The sequence below is a fragment of the Malus domestica genome, chromosome 03 (assembly GCF_042453785.1).
Source record: "Malus domestica chromosome 03, GDT2T_hap1".
NCBI classification, from domain to species: domain Eukaryota; kingdom Viridiplantae; phylum Streptophyta; class Magnoliopsida; order Rosales; family Rosaceae; genus Malus; species Malus domestica.
Genome location: NC_091663.1, coordinates 10428318 through 10455549, shown reverse-complemented (window position 1 = coordinate 10455549; position 27232 = coordinate 10428318). Strand labels below are relative to the sequence as shown.

Genomic DNA, 27232 nt, shown 5'->3' with positions numbered 1-27232 from the left:
GTGAGTTGACAAACTTTGGTTTTGTTAATCACATTCACAAGCAGCAGCAGCCATGGCGGAGGTGCAGAAGCAGCTGGAGCTTGAGGCAGAATGTAAGGCGTCGAGCTTCATGACTAGCTAGTCGTTTGACGGCGGTCATTAAAATTCTTCGCTGATTTTGATCATGGTGGCCAAAATGACAAGCTTGAGGTAGTACATAGCGTCGAGGAGGAGAGGGATGGAATCCAAGTCCCACGGCACAGCAATGAGGCAAAGAAGGACTGGAGCTTTGAGTGTGAGTTGACAAACTTTGGTTTTGTTAATCACATTCAAAGGCAGCAACAAAGCAGCAAAAGCACACCAACCTTCGAACCCAAGACCCTCGAATTGAGCGGAGGCATGGAAGCTGGTGGCGTCATGAGGTGCATTTAGGCGACTTTGGCGGCGCTGCCTGGACGTCACGGCAAGGAGAGAGGTCGAGCTGGCGGTCCCGTTAGTCTGCCTATCATTGCTGCCTGAGAAGCTGTTGAATCAGCTTTGAACTCAGTAGGTGTTGCACTCTCGTTGTCCACTGAATCCCTGGGTGACGAAGTGGGAGGTGGAGCGGAACAATGACCGTAGCTGATGTACGGAGGCTTTGTGGTATACCACTTGGTGACAATGTGGAAGATGATGATGTTGTGTATCCTATTGTGGAAGAGATGCGGGAGAGCTGGGAATTTGAGGTGGCGGCGTCGGGCGAGGAACGATTGGGTGCGCCTATTGCAAGCGGGTTGAAGCAACTTTCACTACCATTTATCTCTGCTTTTCAGATCAGAGAATATGGTGAAGAAATTTGATAAATTTGCAGAAAGCTTTGTTTTTATAAAGCTTCAATTTTTCAGTCGAATATGTAAAAAGTCTTTGCCTTTCTTGCTTCCAACTTACTCTTCAACTTGTTCAATTTTTCGACGAACTTCGGTGCATTTTCCAATCAAGGTTGAGGCTGAGCTCGGCAATTGTGGTCGAGAAGTGTTAAGTTGAAGTCGCCAGGAACGAAAAAGACATCATAGACTCTAATTTCGACGGGTCGCTGAGCTAGGGAGCTGCCCAGCATTCCGCTGCAGGCGACGATTAGGACCATCAGTGGAGCCCCGCCGTTTGTTGAGACTTTTATCACTTGAAATCTCATCTTCAGAAATATCGACTGGGGAAGTTATCGTGCAAAGATTCAGCTGAAAACTCCAAGGATGGGATTCAGACTCTTGTATTGTTGAAAGCCGGGACACTGGTTCATCCTCAGTGGTCTCATCAAGAGTGATTGCACAAGATTTGAATGATGGCTACTAGGTTACTGAGGCTTTGCGAGTACAAATGGAAGTCCAACGGAGGCTATATAAGCAGCTGGAGGTGCAGCGTCGTATACCACTTCGAATTGAAACACAGAGCAAGTATCTTCAGTTTATACTTGAGAAATCTTGGAAGGCTCTGAATGATCAGGCTGACTCCGCCGCTGGGTTTGGACTTTAAATGATGGGTTTGCTAATTTTGGAAAAATTTTAGGTTGGACCGTTTTTTTTCTTTTCTTTTTCTTTGTTGATTTGGGAAAACACACACATATATATATATATACACCTTTTTTTTTTAACAAACAATATGTAATTTTTTGTACAAAGAATGTAATAATATTGACTTTCATTAGTCACTTTTACTACAACTTTGATGTGACTGAACTCGAAGTTGAATGTTCAAGCTGCCTACGTACCCTTCCAAAAAAAAGATCAAGTCATAACGTAGTTCAAATACATTTTTTTTTTGGATTTTTTTTTTGTTGGTGATGTTACTGTACTTGAAGTTTTGAAGTTTCAAGTTGCCTACATATCCTTGGTTGAGGAGGGATCAAGTCATGATGTAGTTCAAATGAGCGACGAATTTAACAGTGATTTTGATGATGATTTTGCCGTACACAGTTTATGCTCTTGCGGGTCAGGAGCGTTGGTTCATGCAGTTTAGGCTTGTGCAAACAAGGAGTTTGATTGTTGTGGATTTGTCAAGCGACTTGGTAGAGGCGTTCCTCACAATCCTCATAGCAAGAAGCCTTGACTGAGTAATTGAAGAAGTCTTCTGGAAAGAAATCACGCATTGTGATGGGGATGGACGATCTTTGTGTAGAAATTTCATTATCTCCAACACTTTCACATTGTTCTGGAGGTTGACAAGAACTGTTTTGCCCCATTTCCGACTGATGAACTTGTCAATGAGATGGTTGCTGCTTGTCCAATTTCTTTGAAGCGATCTTGGAGAGGCGTTTCTCGCAATCTTCATAGCAATGAGCCTTGGTCGAGTATTTAAATAAGTCTTCGAGGAAGAAGAGATCGCCCATGAACGATCTTTGTGCCTAAATTTCCTTATCTTCAACACTTTCACATTGCTTTGGAGGTTGACGAAAGCTGTTTTGCCCCATTTCCGATTGGTGCACTTATGGAGAAGACGTATGCTTCTCGTGCAGTTTCTTCGGAGTGACATGAGTCCATCCTTCAACTTCGCTTGACTTGGAGCATGCCTCCAGTGGTCGAGGCGACGACTTTGAGTTGAAAGAGCCAGAAGTGACGTCTTCCTTAGGGATTTCATCTCCTTTGTCCTTTTAGATCGTGCCGGGGAAGATGTCTTGGACCTCCTCTTCAGTGTTGTCCTTTTGGGCTTGTTGGCATGAAGATTGTCCAGTGTGGATGATGGTGCGTCTTCTTACTTTCAGTGGTCCATTTGTGTCAACCTCCAAGATTGCTTGGCATTTCATCCTTGAAGGAATCGAGCTTTAAATATCGCATTTTTCTGCTAACCCATCGAGCTTTTCTTCGTTTGACGTTGTCTCCCTATTTCTAGAAAGCTTATTGTTGTCTTCAAGTCTTTCCAAAGCTGACTGATGAGGAGGAGAGCTGGCCATGTTGCTTTGCTTCTTAGGTTTTGACAACCTTTCAAAAATAGAGCTTTGGGATGTTGGCATGTTAAGCCTCTTGAAGACGGAGGTTCGGTCTTAACCACCAATGCGATTAAGTGCTGACATTCTGGGTTTTGAATGATTCATCATATCAAAGACTGACATCCGAGGGGCGGATTTAGGCTCCTCTTGATCTTGTTCAATGCTCACGCTAATGTGTTGAGTGCTAGCATTTTTTGCTTTGCTTGAAATCTTCACGGGTGCATTTTGTGTGAAGCCAAGTCCAGCTTTGTTGTTGTCAACTCCGTAACCATGCCTCTTTAACTTTTTTTGAGTCTCGGTGAGGTCACATTCTTTATTGTTGACGGTGTTTGAAACCTTCTTTCCAGGATTCAAAGAAGAAGCGAAGTCGTACCCAGCGACATGAGTTTGTAGGCGTTTGGATCAAAACCTTCTTCGATCCTCTTGGTTGGGAGAAAGCTTGGTTCCACCCCCTTTGGTAGAGCTTTTATGAAGCATTGTGGTAGTTTTGCAACCTTAACGTCGCTTAGCTATGTCATAGGCAAAATTGCATTCGTCTTGAGCAACTTTACATTATCCCTGTGCCGCTGTGCATCGGCTTTGCTTGCTCCAGTTTCGAACGGAGATTGACTATTCTTTCTTCTTGATATCGGGATGTATCGGAAGACGGGTGTGTTTGGTCCATTTGAGGGTGTCCTACTCCCTTAGGTTGTTGCAGGTTTAGCAAGCTCATCATCGTTCTTACTTGAAGACGACATAGCTTCTTCTTCTTGCTTCTTGGGCATGGCTTGCCATTCCTGTTTTTTAGGTGTTGCTTTGCCCGTGGATTTGATCTCTTTTGGAAGAGCTTCGGGCACCATGTGTTCATCCATGTAGAACTTGGCGTCTGCGAAATGTGATTCGGCTTCGGTGAATGGTTTAGTGTCGCTATAGATCACCTTCACTCATTCTCGATAGAATTTTAAGCATTGGTGAATGGTGGACGGTACTACTCCATTCACATGGATCCAAGGCTTTTCTAAGAGCAAGCCGTAAGAAGTTCTTGCATCAATCACGTGGAATATCGTGCTTGACTTGAGTTCACCAATAGTCATCTCCATTCGGATCATGCCCATCGCTTTTTGTCCTCCATGATTAAAACCTTGGATTAGTAGACGACTTAGGGACAGTTCATCCGCCTTGATACCGATTGTAGTCATTGTTGACTTTGGCATGATGTTTATGGCTGATCCACCATCCACAAGCATGTGGTTGACTTTGTGCTCACTTACGTACCCAGAGACGAAGAGAGAACGGTTGTGAGGCTTGGATCCTAGCAGCAATTCTTTGTTGGTGAAGTGGATTGTGTCCTCGGCGGCACAACATGTCGCATACTCATATGGTGGAAGTTTCAAGCCTTTGTCCTTGCTTTCTTGCACTTCGTGGTCATTGGGACTCGCCAAGACTGCTGCTAGTGCTCTTCGCATCTTCTTTAGCAATCGTGGTGCTTCATCGATGCTAAAGTGTATTGGCAGGTCTTCTTTGGATGTGAGGGCAATTTCTCCCTCGATGGCGATGGCTTTGCCTTTTGAAGGTTCTTCTATTTCTACTTCAACCATGTGACATGCAGCGATATTGCACTGTTGGAAGAAGTCATTCGGGAAGTATTCGTGCAAGGAAACAAGAATGCGTGGCTCTTGTTCCATAGGTTCCTCAACATACGTTGGCTTAGTAGCTTTTACGTTTCTTTTGGGCTTCCTACTGTTTCGGCGACGGTGCTTTCTCATTTGTTCCACCTTTGGTATTGTGGTTTGTGGTTTTGGTTTCCTTATTTTTTTTTTGTAGGTCACCAATGTCCATCCTTCTTTATCATCGGTATGTGCATCTTGGTCTCTTGCCCCCGGTGATGGTTGTGCTGAAGGTGCCGTGCAGCTTGAGCATTAGCGGGAATGGTCAAGTGTCGCTTGGAGAGGTACGGGATTGAAGGATCCAAACGTAATTGTAGTAGTATATGTTGCGACTACGTCTTCGAGGTCAAGCTCGATATGCCCTTGTTGTGCTAGCTTCTTGATAAGTTCTTTGAGGATGAAGCACTTACTAACATAATGGCTCACGATTCGATGGTACCTGCAGTATTTAAGATCGTTTACGTGATTCATCTCCTCAGGCCGCTTGCATTCGGATAGCGCGATTCATCTATAGCAAGTTGTCTAACATTGCATCCATGTCTGAGTCAGGTACACCTTTTACTTCAATTCCCTCAAGGTGTTTTTGTACCTATCTTGGGTGCGAAGAGGCTCACCTTTCTTTATCTCCCTTGCTTTGATTTTAGAGGAGATTTTGATAGGCGCGAAAGAGGTCTTGATGGGCGCAGTGTTGACGGTGAACGCTTCTTTAGGGGGTTTCTTCCCAGTTTTGTCTACATTTGGGGAAAACACCTTATCTTTCTTGAAATAGGTGATCGGCTCTTTCTTTCCGTGATTGGCAATACTTAGCTCCATGTCGTGGGAACGAGTTGCCAGCTCCTCGAACGTTCTTGGTTTTATGCCTTGAAGGATGTAATGTAACCCCCAGTGCATGCCTTGAATGCATATCTCAATGGTGGAGGTTTCAGAAAGCCGATCTTTGCAATCCAGACTTAACGAATGCCATCTATTGATGTAGTCGACGACAGGTTCATCATTCCACTGTTTCGTACTGGTCAGTTCCAGCATGCTTACAGTGCGGAGGGTGCTGTAGAAGCGGCTGAGGAACTCCCTTTCTAACTGATCCTAATTGTTGACAGATTCAGGCTCGAGGTCAGTATACTAGTCAAAGACGTTGCCTTTCAACGAGCGCACGAACTGCTTGACGAGGTAGTCTTCCTTTGTTCCAGCATTGTTGTAGGTTTCAATGAAATGGGCGACATGTTACTTCGGGTTTCCCTTTCCATCGAACTGCATAAACTTTGGTAGCTGATACCCCTCGGCATCTTCAAAGCGTCAATTTTCTTGGAGTAGGGTTTTGAGTATAATACGGAGTCATGTGAGCTTCCTTCGTACTGTGCCTTGATGGTGCTGGCGATCATCTCCTGCAGCTGCTGGATAGAGAGAGATCCCATGACTGCCGCTGATTGGTCTAGCTTTAGCTTATCTTTGACTTTCTCAACATGAGGCTCCCATCCTCGTCGTTTTCCCTCTTTACTGAATCATTCCATTACTCGACTTTCACGTCGAGCTTCACATTTAGTTGGTTGACGAGTGCGGCGATTTGCATGTCTTTTTCTTCCACAATCACTGTTAGCCTTACGATCGCTTCATTCATATAAGCCAACTGCTCATCGATTGAAGTCGCTCCAGTGGTCATGACTTGCATGGCTGAGCTGCTGCTTGAGTCGGCATCTGAAAGCATGGAACCAGAGTACTTCATTGGGCTTTCCTCCATTGGCGCCTTTAGCGAGGCCAGGGTGATCACAGGTTCGTGCCTCGGGTGCTCTTGTTCCTTCGATGGAGTTGATGCATGGGTAGAAGAGGCGGCAGAAAGAGCTCTTGCCTTGCTTCGAGTTGTGATGCCCGAAGTGATACCACCTGCGATGATGACGCTTTTGTTCCTTGCATTGGTTGCGAGAACAACTTGAGCCTTCTTTGATGCCATTTGTGGTTTTTGCGGATTTAAAGATAAATATGAGAGGTAGAGAAAGATCCTACCGGGCGTGCCAAATTTGTAAACACGGAAATTCATGCGATGAACGAGACAAGAACACGTGTACAAAATAATATTTGTATTAATGATTTAGGGGTTACAATCTCTTTTACAAATTTAGCCTTTGATTCGATCTTTGTAATGTGTAGATTTATGGATTGGGCTGTTGATCCAAGGGCTGTCGAGGCTTGATCTTAAGATAAATAGTTGTGCGGATTTGTTGACGTCGTTGATCCAAAGGGCCGTCGGGGCTTGATCTTGAATTGGTGGAAGTTCTTCAAGGGCCGTTGGAGCTTGATCTTGAAGGAGGATTTCACGAAGAACGAAGAAAGCTTTCTTGATCATTCGGGATTTGCTTGGGAGCTTTTGAGTTTCAAAGGTTCAAGGTTTTGGTGTGAGGTGAATTCTCTTCCAATTTGGGAGTAGAGAAAATGTATGTAAAATCCTCCTTTGATTGCTTGATGGAGAAGCCTATTTATAGGCTTTGAGAATGAGTCACCACCATCCATATGTTTTGGTGGATGTTGTAGGTGGATTGAGTAGAGGTTGTAGGTGAATTGGGTGGAGTTTGTTAGGTGAAATGAGTGTGTGTTGTAGGTGAAATGAATGGGGGTTGTAATTTTAATACAATTGGCAATATTTATTTCACCGAAATTTTAATGTCTACAAAAACTTATGCAAATTTCTTTCCACCTTTCTAGAAGCTTTTCAGGAAATGATTCTAGTTGCGAAATACGGTTAATAAATATTTTATCTAGATAACCAAACTCTAATAGTAAGGCAGGGGTAACTTCTACCACATTATGACTTTTCTGATGCTCATAACTAAAATGCCATGATTTAAAATCTCTCATGTTAATCCTGGCCACAGCTAAGCTAACCTCTGGTTTACAAATACAATTCTCTGTACTATCACAAAGACATGGATGATACATCTTTGTAATAATATTCATCCCTGGTTTTGGATCAAAGATGGATTGATACAAAGCGCATTGTAATTGTAATTGTAACTCTTTCATGGACTGTGATGCTCTGCTCAGGATCTCATTTTGCATATCTGTTGGCATTATTCTTTGTTTTGCCTTTGAAATTTCTTCTAATAAAACATCATCTAATATTAAGTCTGAAGATATATTCCTAAGAAAACTTTCATATTTTTCTTGTTTTTCTTTGTCACTCAGAACCTGATGCTACTCATTAGTTTGATGTTACTCCATTTCAACGTCTTCTTCTACGAGTTCAATCTTAATTTCTTCTATGGGCTCATTAGCCTCTTGTTCTATGGGTTCAATAACCTCTTTTCCTTTATTCTTATGCTGATCAATTTCTAAACCTATTTTTAATTCTCTTTTCAAGGTGTCACTTGCCTTTTGTTGCATTTTAAGAGATTGGAGTTCTTGGTTTATTTTAGTAAACTTACCAAGTAATGACTCATGGTCCCTTGAGATGACTTGAAGGTTGTGCTCAAGAGAATGAATATGCTGCTGATTTTGGTGGAAATTAAAATTAAAGCTATGAAACTCTTGTTCCAAGGCTCTAATTAAATTTTCATGACCTAACCTCATGCTTGGCTGTTTAATTTGGATATTCCAAAAATTATCTAAGAGAACATGCTGCCTATCAGAAAGTCCTGGTACCCTTGACCTATATCTCAAAGTTGGATTTCTGATTCCTTCAACAATATTGCCATTAAAGTTGAACGTAGGTACTGGTGGTGATGCTGGTCTGCTCATGCTATTTTGAAATCTACTGAATGGTGGAGGTTGATGGTGCATCATCATGCCATTGAAAGAAACTCTTCTGCCTTGCAGCCTTATGCTATTTGCTGATGATGGTCCACGATATTCCATACATGTTCAACAAATTAATCTTGATAAGATATTAGCTAATGTATTGTCATTACCTTTTATATGTTCAAAAATTAGTTTAAAACCATTTCCTGTAATTGAATCAACAAAATTAACCCATCTTCGGGCTGCCTGTTTATTAGCATGTATTTTTGTTATAATGAGAAACTATATTTTGACAATCTGTTCTAATCGTAAATACTTCATTATGTAAAAATAAAGAAAATGCTTTAAGTGAATTAATTATCTCTAAAATTTCTAAATCTGTTGATGGTAATATTGACTGTACATCACTAAACTTTCCTGAGGAATATCTACAAACTTGTTCGTCAGAATTTGGAGACTCCCTATGCTTTTTCTGGTATAATATACCTGCCCATCCTAATGAGGAAGCATTTGTTTTAACTATCTTGTAACTATTATCTAATGGTAATGTTAATGGCTTAAGTTTAGTGATTTCTTCTTTTATTTTTTGAACTAATTTAATATCTTCACTATTAAAATATTTTTGTCCTGTTTTGCTAGTTTTACTATGTAATACTGCTATTTTTCTTCCTAAATCAGGGATAAATTTTTTTACATAATTTAGCAATCCTAAAAATGCTTGTAACTGTTTCTTATCTTCTAATTTGTCTGGAAATTCTAACACATTTTTAGCTATATGATCTTGTAATTGTATTGTACCTGACTTGATATACATTCCTAAAAATTCTATATCTTGCTTTTCTAATGCTATTTTATTTTTGTTAATCACAATTCCATTATTGATAAATTCTTGTAATACTATCTCTAAATGCTTCCTATGTTCATTTTTATTTTTACTATGTACTAAAATATCATCTACATAAACACTACAAAAATTATCATATTTCTTGAAAATTTGGTTCATCTTTCTTTGAAAGATAGATGGAGCATTTTAAGTGCCCAAATGGCATAACAAGCCACTCAAAATGTCATTATGGACAAGTAAAAGTTGTCCACTCAATTGATTCTTCTGCTAACCTTATTTGCCAAAAACCTGATTTACAATCAAATTTGTTAAAATATTTACTCTCTTGAATTTTATTTATAAGCTCATCCTTATTTGGTAATTTATAACTATCTTCGTATGTATTATCATTTATTCTCTTGTAATTATAAACTATCCCAGCCTTACCTCTCTTTAGTTCTGAATGTTTTCTTACAATAAATGCTGCTGATCTATGTCTAGACTTAAAGGGTCTAAATACTTTTAAATTGAACAACTCTTTTATTTGCTGCTCAAACTCTTGTTTATCTATTAGACTACAAGGCATATCAGCCGTCTTAATGGTTAAATCTGGGTTAATTATATCTAATTTTGCTAGTATTTTATTTTTACTCCAATGTAACTGTGGGTCTTCTCCTATAATCCTAGTTTGTTCTACTAATTGTAACAATTCTTCTGAACTCTTTGGTTTATCTAACTGTAATATTTCTATACAGGTTCCTTCTTCTAAAATCGGGTATTCATGTTCAAATATGTCTTCATCGAACTCATCTACATTATTATGCTCATCATTTTCTTTTGAGTTTTCTAAATGATAACTATCTTGGCCACTAGGCTCTTCTATACTTATGTTTTTGTATGCTTCTACAGTATTACTTTGGTCAGTTATTGTAATGTTTCTTTTGAAAAATGTTATGTTAGGGTTCATAAATAAAAAACCTTGCAAACTTTTTAAAAAGTTTAAACCTAAAATAAATGGATATGATCCTACTGGTGAAACAAATGTTAATGATAAATTAAATTGTTGTTTTTCTACTTTAATAAACTCATTATTTATACAATGTGTTAAGTAAACTGGTATCTCATCAAATTGTGTTATTCTTACTGGTTTTGCTAATTTTTGTCTATATTTTTCTGGTACTAACTCTTCTCTTATGACACTCTTTGTACTCCTTGTATATAACATAGCTATTGTTTGTATTTTATGTTCTTTTGCTAATTCTATTTCGTAATTTTTGGTAATTAAAGAACTATTTCTTGGTTTTTCTATACTATGAACAATATTTCCTAATATTTCATTATTTTCTTGTGATTCTGTTGAATTAATTTCTAATAACCTATTATTATAACATTTTTCACATAATATTGAATATGTATTATAGTATTTATTTTCAACTATTTACTACACTTATGACATTTTTCTGGCCAGCCTAAATTGTTGTATTTATATTTTTCTTCATACTGTTCTTCTATAAATGCACACATATACTCTTCTAGATCACTATTTGTGCTACTTGAATCTTCTGAGTCTGAATCTATCATGTTAATACTTTCTATACTATAAATACTCTCATTATCACTTAAATTATCTAAACTGTATATTGACTGAATATCCTCATCTTCTTCTAACTTAAACAACTCCATCAAATGTACTTTTTCTTTTGACTGTTCATCTAATTTTGGACATTTAGGTATAATATGTTCAGCTTCTCCACATGAATAACATTTACAATTACTCTTATCTTTTGGTGCTTTATATTTTCTAATCCAAGGTTTGCCACTTCTTTTTCTAAATTGTTTTGGAATATATTTTCTTTTCCTATATGTTCTTGAATGTCTTATGCTGAAATTCTTATGCTGTTTGTAGGGTTTATATGACTTATATTTCTTTTTATATATTTTCTTATGCTTTTTCTTATGGCAACCATACTGTTGTGGTAAATCTATATTTTTACAACACATGTAAAATTGTTTCCTAATTTGTCTTTTAGCTTTTATTTGACTACATTATTGTCTGAGTATATCATATACATGTTGAATTCTAGGTCCTATAGCAATATCATTTTTCTTCGGATGCTTTTGCCATTCATTCCAAATCTTTTCATCTATTGGTCCTTTTATTTTTGTCATATAAGTATCTAATAAATTAATATCACTAATTCTATCTGTTCTTCCTAAATATTTAAAGAAATATGTGGTATACTTAGATATATACTGTAGATCACAAATTTGTAATTGTTCTAAATTTCTGATTGCTCTTATTTGTTCTTGTTCACTTCTGCCATCTAACCTATTATGATCTAAAAACTCTTGTTTAATCAAAGTAACAAAACCATCAATATTAAAATGTGTTTTAGCTGCCTGATAGTGTTCTGGATTTTGAACTTTCCATGAATGGAAATAATAAAAAACTAAACCACCCAATGTATGCTCAAAGTAATCTAACATATTTTGTGAATTACTAAAATCTAACATTAATGCTGCATGTACGCAACCTTTTTCTCATCTCTCAATCGTTCTTTCCCAATCTTGTGGATCTACATTATCTAAATTTAATATATTACCAGCTAAATTAATTTGTTCTAACCCTCTTAAATATGGAATCCTATTTTTTTAGGTTTTATCATACTTTCTTCCATATAGTCTACTTTTGCTTTTTCATTATATTGTTCATTTGTTGGTCTCAAAAATGGTTGATCAGTTCTATTTGCGTGTCATGGATTTTCTACTCTTGATGTACTATTTTCTTCTACTGGATTACATTTTGTTTTCAATTCTAATAAATTATTATATTCTTTTGATCCTAAAATGTGTTCTACTCCTATTTCTAAGATTAAAATTTTCATTTCTTCGTCTGAAATTTTATGTAGTCCTAGATCATATGTCTTATATTTTTCCAAATATTGTTCTTCATCTAAATTGTCACAGCTCGTCCCGTGATTCTATTTATCGAGGTTGTGAAATGACGAAAGTACCCTTGACGGTTACTAAGGTATGTGTGCGACTTGTTAGTGAATAATATATACTTCCCTAAGTTTGGAAAATTTAAAATGGATTAAAAGTTATTTGCACTTTGTGTGGTTAGGGAATGAAAGTTGGATTTGTTTTGGGATGGACCACACATTCACACACGGGACACCACTTCCCTCTCTTCCCCGTGATTTCCCTCTTTCTCTTCCCTCTCAGTTTCTCTCTCTCTCTCTCTAACCGTACGGACCAAAGCACAAAACCCTCCAATCTTCACGGATCGACGTAAAAAAGGTGGGGTTCTTCATCCTTTCAACCTCCTGATTTGAATGGTGCAATTTTTAGAACTTAGAACCCTCGATATCACGTTGAAAACTCGAGGTCCGTTTTGAGTACTGTTCATGCATGTGTGAATCGTTGATTTTCAGGGAATTCTAAACTTAGAGGGAGCTTAGTGAGGTCCCAAGGAAGCTCGGAGTGCTTCGTTTGAAGGTTTTGGACGTCGGGATCACTGAGTTCGAAGTTGGCCGGTTTTCTTGGAATTTCTCCGGTGAGATTTCATCATTTTTAGAGCCTTAAACTAGTACAACGTGATTCTTCATACTTAGGGCTTCATTTTGATATAAAATACACGAAAAATGGTTGAGAAATGATGAAGAACAAGGAGATTGAAATATCTCCAGTTTTCGGCGATCGGAAAAACCAGTCTGGCGACTGGAGGAAGAAGGAGACGCGCATGGGGGCGCGTGCGGCCGCGGAAATTTTTTCTAAAAATACCTCGACGTCCGTGACGTCGAGTAGGTCACTGTGGTATATTCATATGCCCAAATTGAGCATCGTATGAGAAGTTATTTCGAATTGTCGGTTGTGTACTTTAATTAACGTTTTTATAGTTGTTTCGCATATAGGTGATACATATCCTGAGGACGAGCGCATCCAGGGACGTCACTGGAGTTACGACCCTTCGACTTACCAGTGAATAGGCAATATTTTCTGTATTACCTATATACTATTGTTTTTCCCAGAGATTGAATTTATATGAAAGTATGTTTTAGAATGCCTTGCATGCATATTGTGAATTATATGAATTGATAATTGATGCATATATATATATATATATATATGCATGTGTGTGTGTGAATTGGTGCTGTGGACGCACAAGTGAGTATCGGGTGAGTTTTATGTTATTTATGTGAATCATTGATAACGTGAATTGTGTTGAGAGCTCATAACCTGCACCCTGGTGATAGTGCTTATATTATTCACCCGCACCGCACGCTCACCTCGGATCCAAGTAGGTGCAAGTCGTACAGACCGATTGAGGGTTCCGACATGCTAGTCGTACAGACCACTAGAGGTGGTTCTGACTGGTAGGTGACCTTAGATTATGTGCACAGATGATTGATGAGAGAAGCATTAGAGCGTATTCTTACACCATTCTTGTCGTACAGACTACTTCAGGTAATTCCGACTTATGTGCAGAGTAGTGTCGTACAGGTCACCATGGTGACTCCGGTTGGTTTGGATATTGAGCTATGGAATTAACCATACAGGACCAACTGCAGGGTCTCCGGTTGATTCATTATGTCACATGTTACATTGATGCATTCTTAATTTGTTATTGACATTTGTGGCATGGCCTATTTTCTGGGTTTTGATAAAGATTTGTGAATTGAAATATTTGAAGATTTATATGCATATTATATACTTTTTTTCTTTCTGGGAAAGCATACAGGTTTTACAGCGAGGGGTTAGAAATGTTTTAATTGAAATGTTTTCGAAAAGCTTTGTTTTATTGACCCACTCAATTTTGTTTTGCGCCCCTCCAGGTTCTAGTTAGCAGCGTTGGTGGCCCACGAGGATCCCCACGGCATTCTGATAGACTACTCATGTAGGACTCACCTTCAGGTGTTGTAACTTAGTAATGTACCTACTTGACTGCACCTTGTACTTAGGCTCTGAATATGTGTGTTCACACTTACATTTAGTCTAGCACGATACTTAGTTATTACTGCTAGTATTCAGTTTTTATTTATTCGTATTTTTCTTATCTATTGTTTCCGCGTTGCACTTTTGGTTACGTCACGCCCACGTGACGGCCAGCACGCCTTGATTCTAGGATCGGGGTGTGTCATAAATGATCAATATCTTCTATAAGTTTATCTACAGTATAATCAAAATTTTGTTCAACTAAATTAATATCTAAATTATCAAAAGCCATATGTATACTCTCATTTTCGATTTCACTCTCATCCTCTTCTATTTTTTCTAGTTGCTTATAATTACTAAACCTAATTGTTGTTTGACCTGTACTAGTTTCATATATTTGTACTTTATTTGGTTGTCTATTTGGTGCTACTTGTAAATTAGGCAATGTCCACTGAATTCCTTCTAAAAAGCTATTATCTACGAGTTTAGCTTCTATCATATTTATATGTTTACTGCCAAATGTTTGAACTAAATTATGAAACTCTAAATTAAACTTATGATACTTTACCTATATACATTAAGCTAATACACAAATTTTTATACTCTCCTTTCATATTATAATTTTTTGTTCTTATGCTCACTTTAATATATTTACTAAATTCATTAATCGTCATAACATAATTTGGAATACAACCTATAACTGATAAGTTTGAACTTTAGTCTACTTTAGCTGTTGCTATTGCTGCTTGTTGGTGATTATCCCATCTATCATCATATATGTATACTAAAGCTTTTGTACCTACTTGTGCTCTGGTTAATCCTGCTATTCCAATTAATATTGTTTCTATATGAATCTGACTAAAATGTGATTTTCTCAAATGAGTAACTGCTTCTTTATTAATTAGATTAAGTGTGACTTTTTTTATCAATACAACTAACTTCATGTTGACTGATGCTGCTTACAATTCTACTTCTGTTTTCAAATAAACCTAATTAATACAAGCTATATTTATTTTTCTGTGTTCTCTCAAAACCTCTTCGAATAAATTCTTGTGCTTCTTCTTCATTTAGATAAATATCTTCCGCTCTAACTATTTCTTTTCCTTTTTTTCCTAAAGAATTCCATTTTCTATTATCAAAAGGATTTAGCTTAGGTCTTCTATTATTATTTGCACTCAAAGTTAAATTTTCTAATTTATCTAGCAAGGATGGTTGAAGTGATGAAGATGCGTTATGTAAAACTTGGTTTATTTTTTCTATTTGTTCTTCAACTCGATCTAATTTTTCAGCCAAACTTAAAACTAATTGAATAATCAAATTATTTTGCCTAATGAGAATATTACTACTGGATACTTGTGTTGAAATATCTGTTAAACCTACTGGTTCTTTATCTAACTTACAAATTTCTTTCAAAGCCTGGATATATTTTCTGCTAGTTCTATAATCGGTCATTAAACTAATAATTTATTTATTTTATTATGCAACTTGTCTACTTGATCACTTAACTTTTTTGTACTAATTAAATTTTTTGAACTTCTAATTTTAGCTGCTCAACTATTTTTAATGATCTAATTTTTACTTGCTTTGGCTTACTATCTATGAGATCAACAAGCTCTTTTATCTCTCTTTTACTAGGAAATCTTTGAATATTTTTATTATTATCTTCTAATTGAGATGTAATATAGTCTAAATTTTGTCTAATTATTTTTATGGAATTTTTCTGAAAATGTTCTAACAATTGATTTAACAAATGATTATGCTTATTATTTTCTAATTTTATATTTTCTGTTTGACTAATAATAAGATCTACAATAGTATTGGCTTGTGAATTTTCTTCACTGTGCAAAATATGATTATGCTTTCTTGATGGAAAATAACAAACTAAACTATTTTGGTCTAAAGTTATTTTTCTTTTTTGAGGTTCACTAATTTCTAAATTAAGATAATCTATCATAAACTAAAGTCTACCTTTCTCTAGAGTTACGGCTAACTGGTTTCTTAAAAACTCTCTTTCTTATCTCAAGGTCTCTAAAACTTGATTTGTTGTTCTTTTTGCTTCTAAAACTTTATGTTGCACTTCTGTGTTATTATATTTACGAATAAATGAAGGATGTTCAAGATATCCAAGATAACACTTTTGATTCTTTAAAGAACTGATAATTCTTTTGGATATATATGCTAATCTTCTCTTTATGCTAGTTATAGTTGGATGTCTGGAATAATAAATACCTGGTAATTGTGGTTGATAGGGTCTATAGGGACAATAATATCTGTTGTTCATACACAATAAACAAATATGATATCAGTTATATCAATGACTTCTATCCTCAAGGTACTTTACTATTATAATAATACTATTAAAATGCTAAACTTGGCTCTGATACCAAATTCGCAACGCATGCTCAGTTAAATAGTCGGATGAGCATTATAACAACTAGACATAGAACCTTACACATGGAACTCGATATGTTTCAGCATGACAGCCACTCACAGTACAAGTATAAGGCCTTAACAGCTGAACTCAAAGGTACGAAGAACTCAGAGGTACCCTGGTTAATGTCCAGTTATTTGTATGGCAAGCATTCAACTATAATAGAGTGCTCGAACAAAGTATGATCGTCAGTTTAGCAGGTTAATAATATAACCACAATAGTGTTTCCCTGTTTTGGACTAGAAGTCTAATTAAACAAACACACTAAAGAAGGAAAAGAAAACTTACTTAAGACTTGGAGATTGCTTGAATATGTACACTTGAACTTTTATTGATATATGGAATGTTTACAGAGATAGTTGTTTACAAGAAAGTGATTACAAAGAAGTGTTTACAAGGATACTATGAAGGCTACGAATGCTTGAATGTATAAAGTGAGTATGGTGTTTCTCTGCTGTGTTGTTTCCGTGTGTTTTTACAATGAAAGGAAATTCTCCTTATATACAATAAGTGAGGATGCTAACATACAAAATTCTTTACAATTGGATGGTGTGCCTTATCTTCACTGTTTCTGAATCAGTAGACACTGTTTCTGATTCTGACAAGATCTTGTCTTTTCTTCTTTTTGCTTTGGTAAAGGTCATGTGAACCCATGTGAATCCTCCTGCATGGTTGTGAACCCATGTGAATCCTCTTGCATGGTTTATATCCTGAAGCTCGTGCCCTTACTTTATTATTTTGCATTCAATTATTGTCTAAAAGCTTTCAAGAGTTTCTGCATGTTTTGTCACTTTGAAGCCCTCATTTGTCATCTTTCTTATGCCCAGTTTGGGTATTACTAAAAAATTTTGTCCTTATGATTAAAATGAAACTTTTCAGGAGATTTTGGTTAGTTTTCCATTAAATATATCAATGATGTATGTAGGTATCAAGTAATATATTCATGATGAGCTGTTGTTTTATTTGGTACTTGCATTTCCTACGGTGAAGATACGTTATTTGCAAGTGAGGGAATGAATTCATCCTCAAAGTCGGGAATGTAAGTATAATCTTTTTTTTCTTCTTAAGAATTGTTATTGATGCTCCAAAAATGTCATTGTACACTCCTCACAAATGTATTTTTCTTTTTAAATATAGAAAATTTGGAGTGTACACTAAGATTTTGGAGTGCCAATAATATTTTTTTATGTCACAATTAGAGCAAGAGTTGTTTCTCGTATCATTTTTTTAAAAAAATTGGTTAGGTCAATACTTTGATTTTTTAGAAAGAAAATTTTATTTGAACCCATATAACATTTTTCTACACCTGTTGATGCACAAAATCAGTGAGGACTTTGGTACAACAGAAAGTGTTAAGTTTGTGACCTTCGCTAGATTGCTCCGGTCACTAGTGTGGATAAGTATGCAAATGGATAGAGACAGGGAAGCAAACACAAGATGTACGTGGTTCACCCAGATTGGCTACGTCCACGGAGTAGAGGAGTTCTCATTAATTGTGAAGGGTTTACACAAGTACATAGGTTCAAGCTCTCCTTTAGTGAGTACTAGTGAATGATTTAGTACAAATGACATTAGGAATATTGTGGGAGAATGATCTCCTTTTATAGAAGAGTTTCTAACTTTGTTCTGACATTGACACGTGTCGTGTTGTGATTGGCTTCTGATGTTGACACGTGTCGCACTGTGATTGGCTTCTGATGTCGACATGTGTCACACTGTGATTGGCCTCTTGGTGTGAGGGAAATTCTTCTGGGTCCTTAACGGTATAATGTTGACCAGTGCTCAGTAGTTTCAGGATTAGTCAAGTATGGTACAAACAGTACTCCCCTAAGTTCCCGAGTGAGGAAAGCTCATCGGTTGGGGACTTGCAAGATCCAAGCTGCTGAGTAATCATGAAACTTATAAGTACTGAAATGTGGTATCATTTTCACTTGCCTTATCTATCTCATAGGTTGATGTGACATCTTCTCTGAAAGTACTTTTCCTCCATCCAGGGATGGTATCCTTAACCGGTGGAGATGCACAAGCTAATGTATCAATTTCACTTGAAGCTTACTTGTAGTTTCAGGCTTGGTCAAACGCGATACAAATCATGTAGTAGGAGTCTCCCAAGTCGCCGAGCTAGGAGATCTGCCGAAAGAGGTGACAGACAAGGTAAGCAATCAGATCTTCCACCAATTAGTCCCAGATCAGAAGTTTAATTTCGAGTTCCGGCTGATTGTTCTCATTCTCCCTATCTTGCAAGCAGCATGAAGGATAAAGAGAAGAAAAAGGAGAATAGATTATATGAGATACTTTTGCTTTTGAAGAAGTAACTTTCCACATGTTTATTCTTGAATTGGGCTTGAGGGTTTTCTGGTTTCCTCAAGAGTATAAGGTTGACTCAAGAATTTGAGGGTCAAAACAAGTTCATCAAATCAATAGTGCGTTTGACCTTGATGATATGGGATACTTTTGATGTTGACAAAGTGATAGATGAATCGACACATGTTCTGTTGCGCTTGTCTCCACATGCTTCCTTTTATCTTTTTCACTTGCCCTATCTGTTTCTCAGGCATATGTGGTATCTTTTCTGGAAGCATATGATGTTGAAGATGAGTACTCGAGAGCAATGCCAGGTAAGTAATCAGGAAATGAGTTCCAGGTAGTCAGTTCCTGACTGAAAGCTTGATTCCAAGTGCTGATTGATTGCTTTCTTTCTCCTTGTCTTGCAGGTAAGAACAAGGCCAAAGGAAAAGAAAGGGAAAAAACATGATATGAGATACTCTTGCTTTTAACCCTGATGATATGAGATACTCTGGCTCTGGTGTGGCTTGTTTGCAGAGGTATTATCGGGGGGAATATAAGCTAAGTATTTCGAGAGACTTTGATGAGAGTGCCCTCTCGGATGTTAAGAAAAGTTGAGCATTTTTTTTATTTACAGGTTTGCTTGGCCGTGGAGGATGAAGGTTGACATATATATGAATTGTCTCAACAACGAGTAGTAACGTTGTTCATTTACCCTTCTCGGTCATAGCAATGTAGTGGGAGCTGCAAGATTCCCGTGTTTTAACTTTGTCAGAGCACTTTGAAAAAGTTGTTTGTAGTATCTGGAAAGCTGATGTTGCGTGTGAAGATTGCAGATAAGCTTTATCCAAGGAAATCTGACTCTCGAAGTTTGGAGAGCGGTGCCTCTTCAGTTTTTAAACAAGCAATCCTGTCGGGGATTTGGTTCTCGAGATTCGGAGAACGGTGCCTTTTCAATTTTTGAGAAAGCAATCCTGTTGGGAGTCAGGCTCTCGAGATTCGGAGAGCGGTGCCTTTTCAAATTTTTAGAAAACAATCCTGTTGTGAGTTTGGTTCTCGAGAGTCGGATAACGGTGCCTCTTCGATTTTTTAGAAAGCCATCCTGGTGAGAGTTCGGCTCTCGAGACTCAGGGAGCGGTGCTTCTTCGATTTTTAAGCAAGTAATCCTATTGTGAGTCTGGCTCTCGAGATTCGGAGAGCGGTACCTCTTCGATATTTGAGCAAGCAATCTTGTTGGGAGTGTTTTCTCGAATGTGAGTAAAGGTTGAGCATTTTTGCCAATCTGCCTTGCCACAGAGCACGAAGGTTGACAGGTTGACACACATATGGACTTTCTAGTTATCAAGCAGTGGTGCTGTTCCTTTACCCTTGTGGGTAATAGTAGGGTAAAATTTATATGTCTAAACTTTGTCAGAGATCTTTGGCAAAGTTATCTGTGGTACCCGAAGAGCTGATGTTGCGTGTGGGGATTGTCGACATATTTTACTCAGGAAAATCTGCTTCTCGAAATTCGAAGAGTGGTGCCTCTTCAATTTTTGAACCAACGGCCCTGTTGCCCTTTCTTTTATAGGAGCACCAATTGGGTGCAAGAAGTACGTTGAGAGAGTTATTGGTTACATGAATTTTCCACTTATTTTTGTACTTCAGAATTGCACCTCATTTCTCTTTCATCATTTCTGAGAATGTCTGGCCCATCCGACCGTCGTTTTGACTTGAACTTTGGTGAAGAGGCAGCCATGCCTTCTCAAGACAACATATGGCGTCCATCATTCTTATCCCATACTGGTCCCCTTATCGTTGGGAACTTTGTGATGAAGAATGATATGACCGCTGCGGTGGTGGCCAGGAACCTTCTCACTCCTAAAGATAACATACTACTTTCCAAACAGTCTGATGAGTTGGCTGTTAAGGATTATCTGGCTCTCAGTGTTCAGTGTGCAGGTTTTGTGTCTAATATGGCCCAACGCCTATTTGCTCAAACCAACCAAGTTGAATCATTGGCGACTAAAGTGATAAGTCTTAAACAGGAGATCAGAAGGTTCAAGCATGAGAATAAACAGTTGCACAGGCTCGCACATGACTATGCTACAAACATGAAGAGGAAGCTCGACCAGCTGTAGGAATCTGATGGTCAGATTTTACTTGATCATCAAAGGTTTGTGGATTTGTTCCAAAGGCATTTATTGCCTTCGTCTTCTGGGGCTGTACCGCGTAATGAAGCTCCAAATGATCAACCTTCAGTGCCTCCTTCTTCTAGGGTTCTGCCTAGTACTGAGGCTCCAAATAATCACCTTCCGGTGCCTTCTCTTTCTGGGGCTCTGCCGACTGCTGAGACTTTTCCTGAGCAACCTTTGTGAAGGTTCCCTCTTGTTTGTTTATTTTGATTCATGGATATGTACATATTTGTAACTTATCGGAGATATCAATAAACAAACTTTGCTTCATTTCAACGTATTGTGTTAAATACATCAAGGTCTTCTTCACTAAGTTCTTTGAATTTTTTCTTTTGTTGAAGCTTGTATGGTGAAGCTTTGTGAGTGAAGCATGTATGTTGAGGTAGTGCTCCCTTAATTTCCCGAGTGAGGAAAACCTCTTGGCTGGAGACTTGAAAAATCCAAGTCACTAAGTGGTCGTGAGACTTCCGAGTATCAAGGTGCAGTAGCATATGGTAGGAGTCATCCAAATCTCCAGTCGAGGGAGTTGACGAATGAGGCATTTCCTTTCTAAGTGGTAGCCCAAAACTCCTTCTTCATATATATTTGTTATGAAAGTTGTTAGGCCCAAAGAAGAGGAAGCCTAGGCTTTCGATTTTTTTTTTGAATTTTTTTTTTCGAATTTTTGAATTTTCGAATTTCCAAAAAATATATATTTTTAAGCTTTGTAGGTGAATCTTTGAAGTTGAAGCTTTGTTGGGTACCATGAATTGATTTTGCTTCACACTGTCTTGATCAAGATAGTGTGAAGCTTTTGTAGGTGAAACTTTTGTGTTGAAGCTTTGTAGGTGAAGCTTTGTAGGTGAAACTTTGGAGTTGAAGCTTTTGTTGGGTACCATGAATTGATTTTGCTTCACATTATCTTGATCAAGATAGTGTGAAGCTTTTGAGAATTTGTTGTCCTCCATTGATGAAGCTTTTGTTGAATTTCCTTTTTTTTTTTTTTTTGAAAACTAGAAATTTGTTGAATTTCCCAATTTCTCTTTTTTTTTTTGGGAAACTAGAAATTTGAAAATGTGGGAGAGACAACATATACAAATTTTGCTTCCACACCCAATTTACTTTCTACACCCATATTTTTTTCATTAAACTATCAATATCTCTTTAAACCCAAATTTATTACCTAAACTACCCTCACAAATCCAATTCAATATGTAAATTTATCTTTACACCCATTTAGAAAATAAAAACCCAAGATCACGTCTTACAATTCATTCAAGGCATAAAGAAAGCAATCAAATCAATGAGGTTTACAACAATATGTAAGTGATCATTCGAAAGGGGTAACTGGTTCATTGGTTTATTTGACTAATTCATCACTCACATATTGTAGTCTCTCTCTCCAATGACATTTCATCCATGAATGTTCTGCAACTCATTCAATCTTAATACAAAGTAGGTTTGTGTGACTCGATATTAAATTTTCCTGTTAATGATTGATTGGGCAACCTTTCCCTGTTGTCCAATCTATTCTCAACCTCTCTCTGTTGTACAATCGATGTTGTTGCGAAGAAAACTGGGATTGATCTTTGCAAGTTATGATTCTTGGTTTTATTGTTTTTCTGTTGTAAGGCATGCCTGATCACTAATCAAATTACTTTTTGTTTCTATTCTATCCAAATATTGTGTTCAATCTTGATTGAGCTTTAGTTTTCATTACTTCAACCAACAAGTTCTTGGCTCTCTCTAATGAATGGGCGGTGCATTAAGGGGGGTGTAGTCAATTTGGATTTCAGAAGATTTTAATAGATTTGTTTTAAGTGATAGATTTCATTGGATTTTAATAGACTTTACAATTCTACATGAATTTTAGCAAATTTATATAGATTTCCATATAGATTTAAATGGATTTGTATGGACTGTCTTCCATGGATTTCTTAGGATTTTCAGAAAGAAAATATTTTTTTATGTCAAAAAATTAAATAATAAAAAAGAGCAAGTAACCCCAGAGTATCATGAACGCAGAGCGCCGACTGTAACAACCGTGATGCTGTCGCGTAACAGAAAGACAGAAATCTATGAAGCAGCTTAAATCGTTTCAAGGGTGAGGTTTGGAACCCAGTAACTTTACACCTAGCGGGAGTCGTGGAATAGCATAGCTATGATCAATTGAAGAAGAAAAGAAATGGATCGAATAGGAATTCTCATTGACCTGTGATTCCATCCCTTCAATTAACAAAAATTCAAGAAATCTCTTTCTCTCTCTGCCCATTTTCCTCTCTTGTGTGCCTTTCAATGGTTGAAGCACCAAAAGCCGATAGTACCAAAGAAAAATCGATACATAAAACCCTAGCTTTGGCACAAAAAGGTGAAGCTATTTTTTAAGTTATTTTATATGAAAATTTAAGTGAGTATTGAATTTCTTAGAAATGTTGGGTGAAGCTATTTTTAAGTTATTTTTAATGAAATTTTAAGTGAGTATTGAATTTCTTAGAAATGTTGGGCAAGTTGGAATCTGGGCATTTGGAAAAAAATGGAAGTTTTAGTTGGTTTCTGTGAAGTGGTTTCTTATTTTTTATTTTATTTTTATATTAGTTAATTTCGTAGTAAAATGTTGTAAAATCATTAAAACATCAAATTTTCCTTAAAAAGAGAGTTGGATATTTTTTTAAATGGGTGAAGCCCATTTTGTACCCTCCATATTTTAAATAGCATTCTGGCTCTTTTGTAGTTAACCATACGATTTATATCGACCCAAAGCCCAAAAGTTAAAAAACAAAATAGAAAATTACAAAATATGTAGTTTTGTAGATATGGGTAACATTATTGGTTTGAATGGACCTTCACGTATGGACAAAGTCAAAGAAATGGCATAGTGGAGAAGCACACAATTTTAAGGATTTCTACCCAATCCTCATAATCAGCACATTTCACGTATGGACAAAGTCAAAGAAAGTGACCTGGTGAATCAGAAGAAACATCTCCTGTGAGGTACAATACTAACGTATAGGTATTAGAATGAAACAAAGCCTATCTATTGATATCTCTAAGAAATTATAGACATAAGCTTATTCTATCTCAAATAAACTCACTAATAGCCATGGTTTTATTGGGCAAGCAAAATCTGAATATCTCTCTAGCTTGCATAAAGATCTCTCCCAGAAAAAAAAAATTTAAGTAATGGAAGCTGGAGAAACACGTTCAAATCTATGGTACACAACCTCACCAACTATCTACCAAAGTTTTCACTTCATAAAGTTCATGAGTTGCATCGACACGCATCGGCTTGATGACAAGTTAGTTAATCCAAGCTTTTCATAATTAGGGAGAGATATCGTCAGGGGAAACATGTAAGAAAAATACATCAAAGACTTGGGCCTTCCAAGGGGGAGTGTTGTAAATATGGATATCATGATTTGGTTTGATTGGACCTTCACGTATAGACAAAGTCAAAGAAGGTGGATCGGTGTAGAGGCACACAATTTCAAGTATTTCTACCCGATCCTCATAATCAGCACATCTCACAATTCCTATATAATGGTCAATATTAAGTCACAAATAAAACATAAGCAGTAGAAGAAGAAGAAGATACACAATCTATTGTTTCCATTGCCTTTGTAATTTTGGTTTGGTAATGAGAGAGACTACTACTACTGTCCCGAAGACGTAGGCACACTTGTCGAACCTCATAAATATTGTGTCTTATTTAATTTATGTTCCACTGCACACATACCTCAATTTCACAACAAGTTTCAAATTTTTTATTTAAACTGAGCACTATTTATCTATTTTTTCTCATACAAACAGGAGTAAAAGGAAAAGAAACCAAACCTGAAATCTCAAGTGCAAGCATAAATACTCTCAATCAATTAAGTTACAAAATTCTTGTACAGGACAAGCCAACAAAGGGCACAATACCCTTCTGGTAGGGTTAGCCAAAATGCCTTTTCAATTGTCTGCCACATAAACATGTTGGAAAAAGGAACTTGGAGCAAATAAAAGGATACACCATTACTTTCCTTTTCCAAAGTCTTCAGACTTGAGCTCTCCCGCCCTCCCTAGTCTATTTCACTTCTTATTTTCTGCCCAAGAGCTCTCTCTAGTCTGTGGTCAAGATATTTTTAGGACTAATTTTTGCATTAGGTCACCATCAACCATTAAGCAATCACTTAAACATATGTCTAAATCATGGACTAAAAAATTTGGAGGAGGCACCGGCCAATGAGAGGTCACTCGCGGCCACACAAAAGCCAAGAAAAGAAAGTTCTCTTTCAATTACATCATCCACTTTCGAGTTTTGGACAAGTGTTTCATTTTTAGCCATACATTCAAGGACAATATTGAAAGTTGAAAACAAAACGTGGAATTTTGGATCGGGGAATCGGGATTTGGGGAATGTCAGATTGTCGATTGGAAAAAAAATCAAAAGGGGTTGTAGTTATATTATGGTGGGGCGGCCAGGGTTGTCAATTCATGGCATCAACATTTCACCAGAAGTTTTTGCACCATGATTGGATCCTGAATTTGTTTTATTTAGCTGTAGCCAAACTTGGCTTAGTTATATAAATGAAATATGCAGACTTTTTTGCTAAATTTTATTTTGTACAACATCTTAATTTAATATGAATTATGAAGATCGAAATTTAAAATTAAGCGTAAAGAGAGTTGCACGTTACTCTTGTCAATATGTAAATTTTTTTGATAAGGGTAATGGTAGCGCTTTGATTCTAAAGTGCATTCACAAATGAGTTATCAATATAGTCGGTCGAAAGGCAAGACGAACAAGACATGTGTCTTCTGATGTATGATTAAAGTTATATGCATTCATCACTTATATCTAGCCACACAACGATAATATTTTTATCCTGTAATTTTACAAAACTAACGAGAATCTATACAAAATTTTCAGGATACATATAAAATTCTAAGTCAAATTACAATACCGTATCAACTTAACTTGAAACCATATTGCCCTGAATTTTTTTAGGAGAACTATTGCCCTGAATTTGGTTCTAATGAGTCTAAGGGGATTTGAGAAAGAAAAACACGATCGGTATGATAATCGCGATGACGAATGGTGCATAACCACCATATACATATACCATTTGATATTAGGTAGGATCCAGACACGTTCCTCTGGCAAACCATCATCTGCCAACATATGACAATACGTTTAGGGATAAAATATTCATAAATGAATTAATTAAAACTTTAAGGATAATGTTTTTGTTTGTAGGTGAGAATTGTTAATTTCTCCAATCTTTCAGGTTCCTTTTCTATTGGTTTTCACAATTTGCATGCACGAAAATAGAGAGCAAGAAGAAGAAAGATATTTATACGAATAATGGTGCAAATTATCACATAATTGTACCATCATTTTTATTAATTTTCTAATAGATATAGGATCCATCAACGCATGTGGGTCTCATCTCTATTAGAGAAACGATACAACTAGGTAGTAAAAATATCATTTTTGTTACATGAAATTACTATGAAAAAGAAAAGGGATATGAAAGATTGATAAATAATGGGGTGGTTCTATTCATGCACCTCTTTTTAAAATTTTCACATTCCATCGAATAAATTAAAGATGATCAAATGTCAAAAATTAACATGGGTGTGTAGAAGATAAAAAAGAGGTGTGTGGATAACACCATCCTAAACAATCCTCTTTTGGTAATCTTATACCTTGATTAGGTATAAGAAGATATGAGATACTTAAATCCATTTATTTTCATTCCTTGTATGTTAACACATAAACGAGAATCATACCCATTCCTTTCAAATCTTTGGTTGTCAATAAACACATAAACGAGAATGTGAGTGTTATAAGAAGATACGAGATACATGGATCCATTTATTTTCACTCCCTTGTTATTAATACATGAACGAAACTCATTCCTTTCAAATTCTTATAACATTCATTGTGAGTGAACATATCCCACAAAAAGTACCAATCTACCCAAAGCAACCAAAAAGCAAAATGTGAGTGTAAGCATTAGACCGTTGCCTACCCTTTTTGGGGTTGGATGACCTTTAACAGTTGCCATTTTGCTTTCAAGCGCATTATTCTACCAATTGCATTTGCCAATTTAAATTGAGTAACACTTAAAAATCTACCAATTAACTACCCTTTATTTGTGTCTAGGTGAGTGGCCATCTCTAAAGTGATGAATAAAGGTGAGAAAATAAAGTAAAACCCTTTTATTTTTAGTAGCCGTTGGAGGACAAGGAGGGGCCCATGCAAGCGAAATCAAGCTAATATTGATTATGGGCGGCATAAAATAACATAAT

At 36.8% G+C, this 27232-nt stretch overlaps 1 long non-coding RNA gene across 1 annotated transcript; it reads left to right on the top strand.

Annotated features, from left to right (window-relative positions):
* The first annotated feature begins 12514 nt into the window (after window positions 1-12514).
* Window positions 12515-14102, top strand: LOC139194062 (uncharacterized). The gene is made up of 2 exons (XR_011578778.1): window positions 12515-12689; window positions 13048-14102. It is a non-coding gene; the product is annotated as an uncharacterized lncRNA (long non-coding RNA).
* Window positions 14103-27232: the final 13130 nt, after the last annotated feature.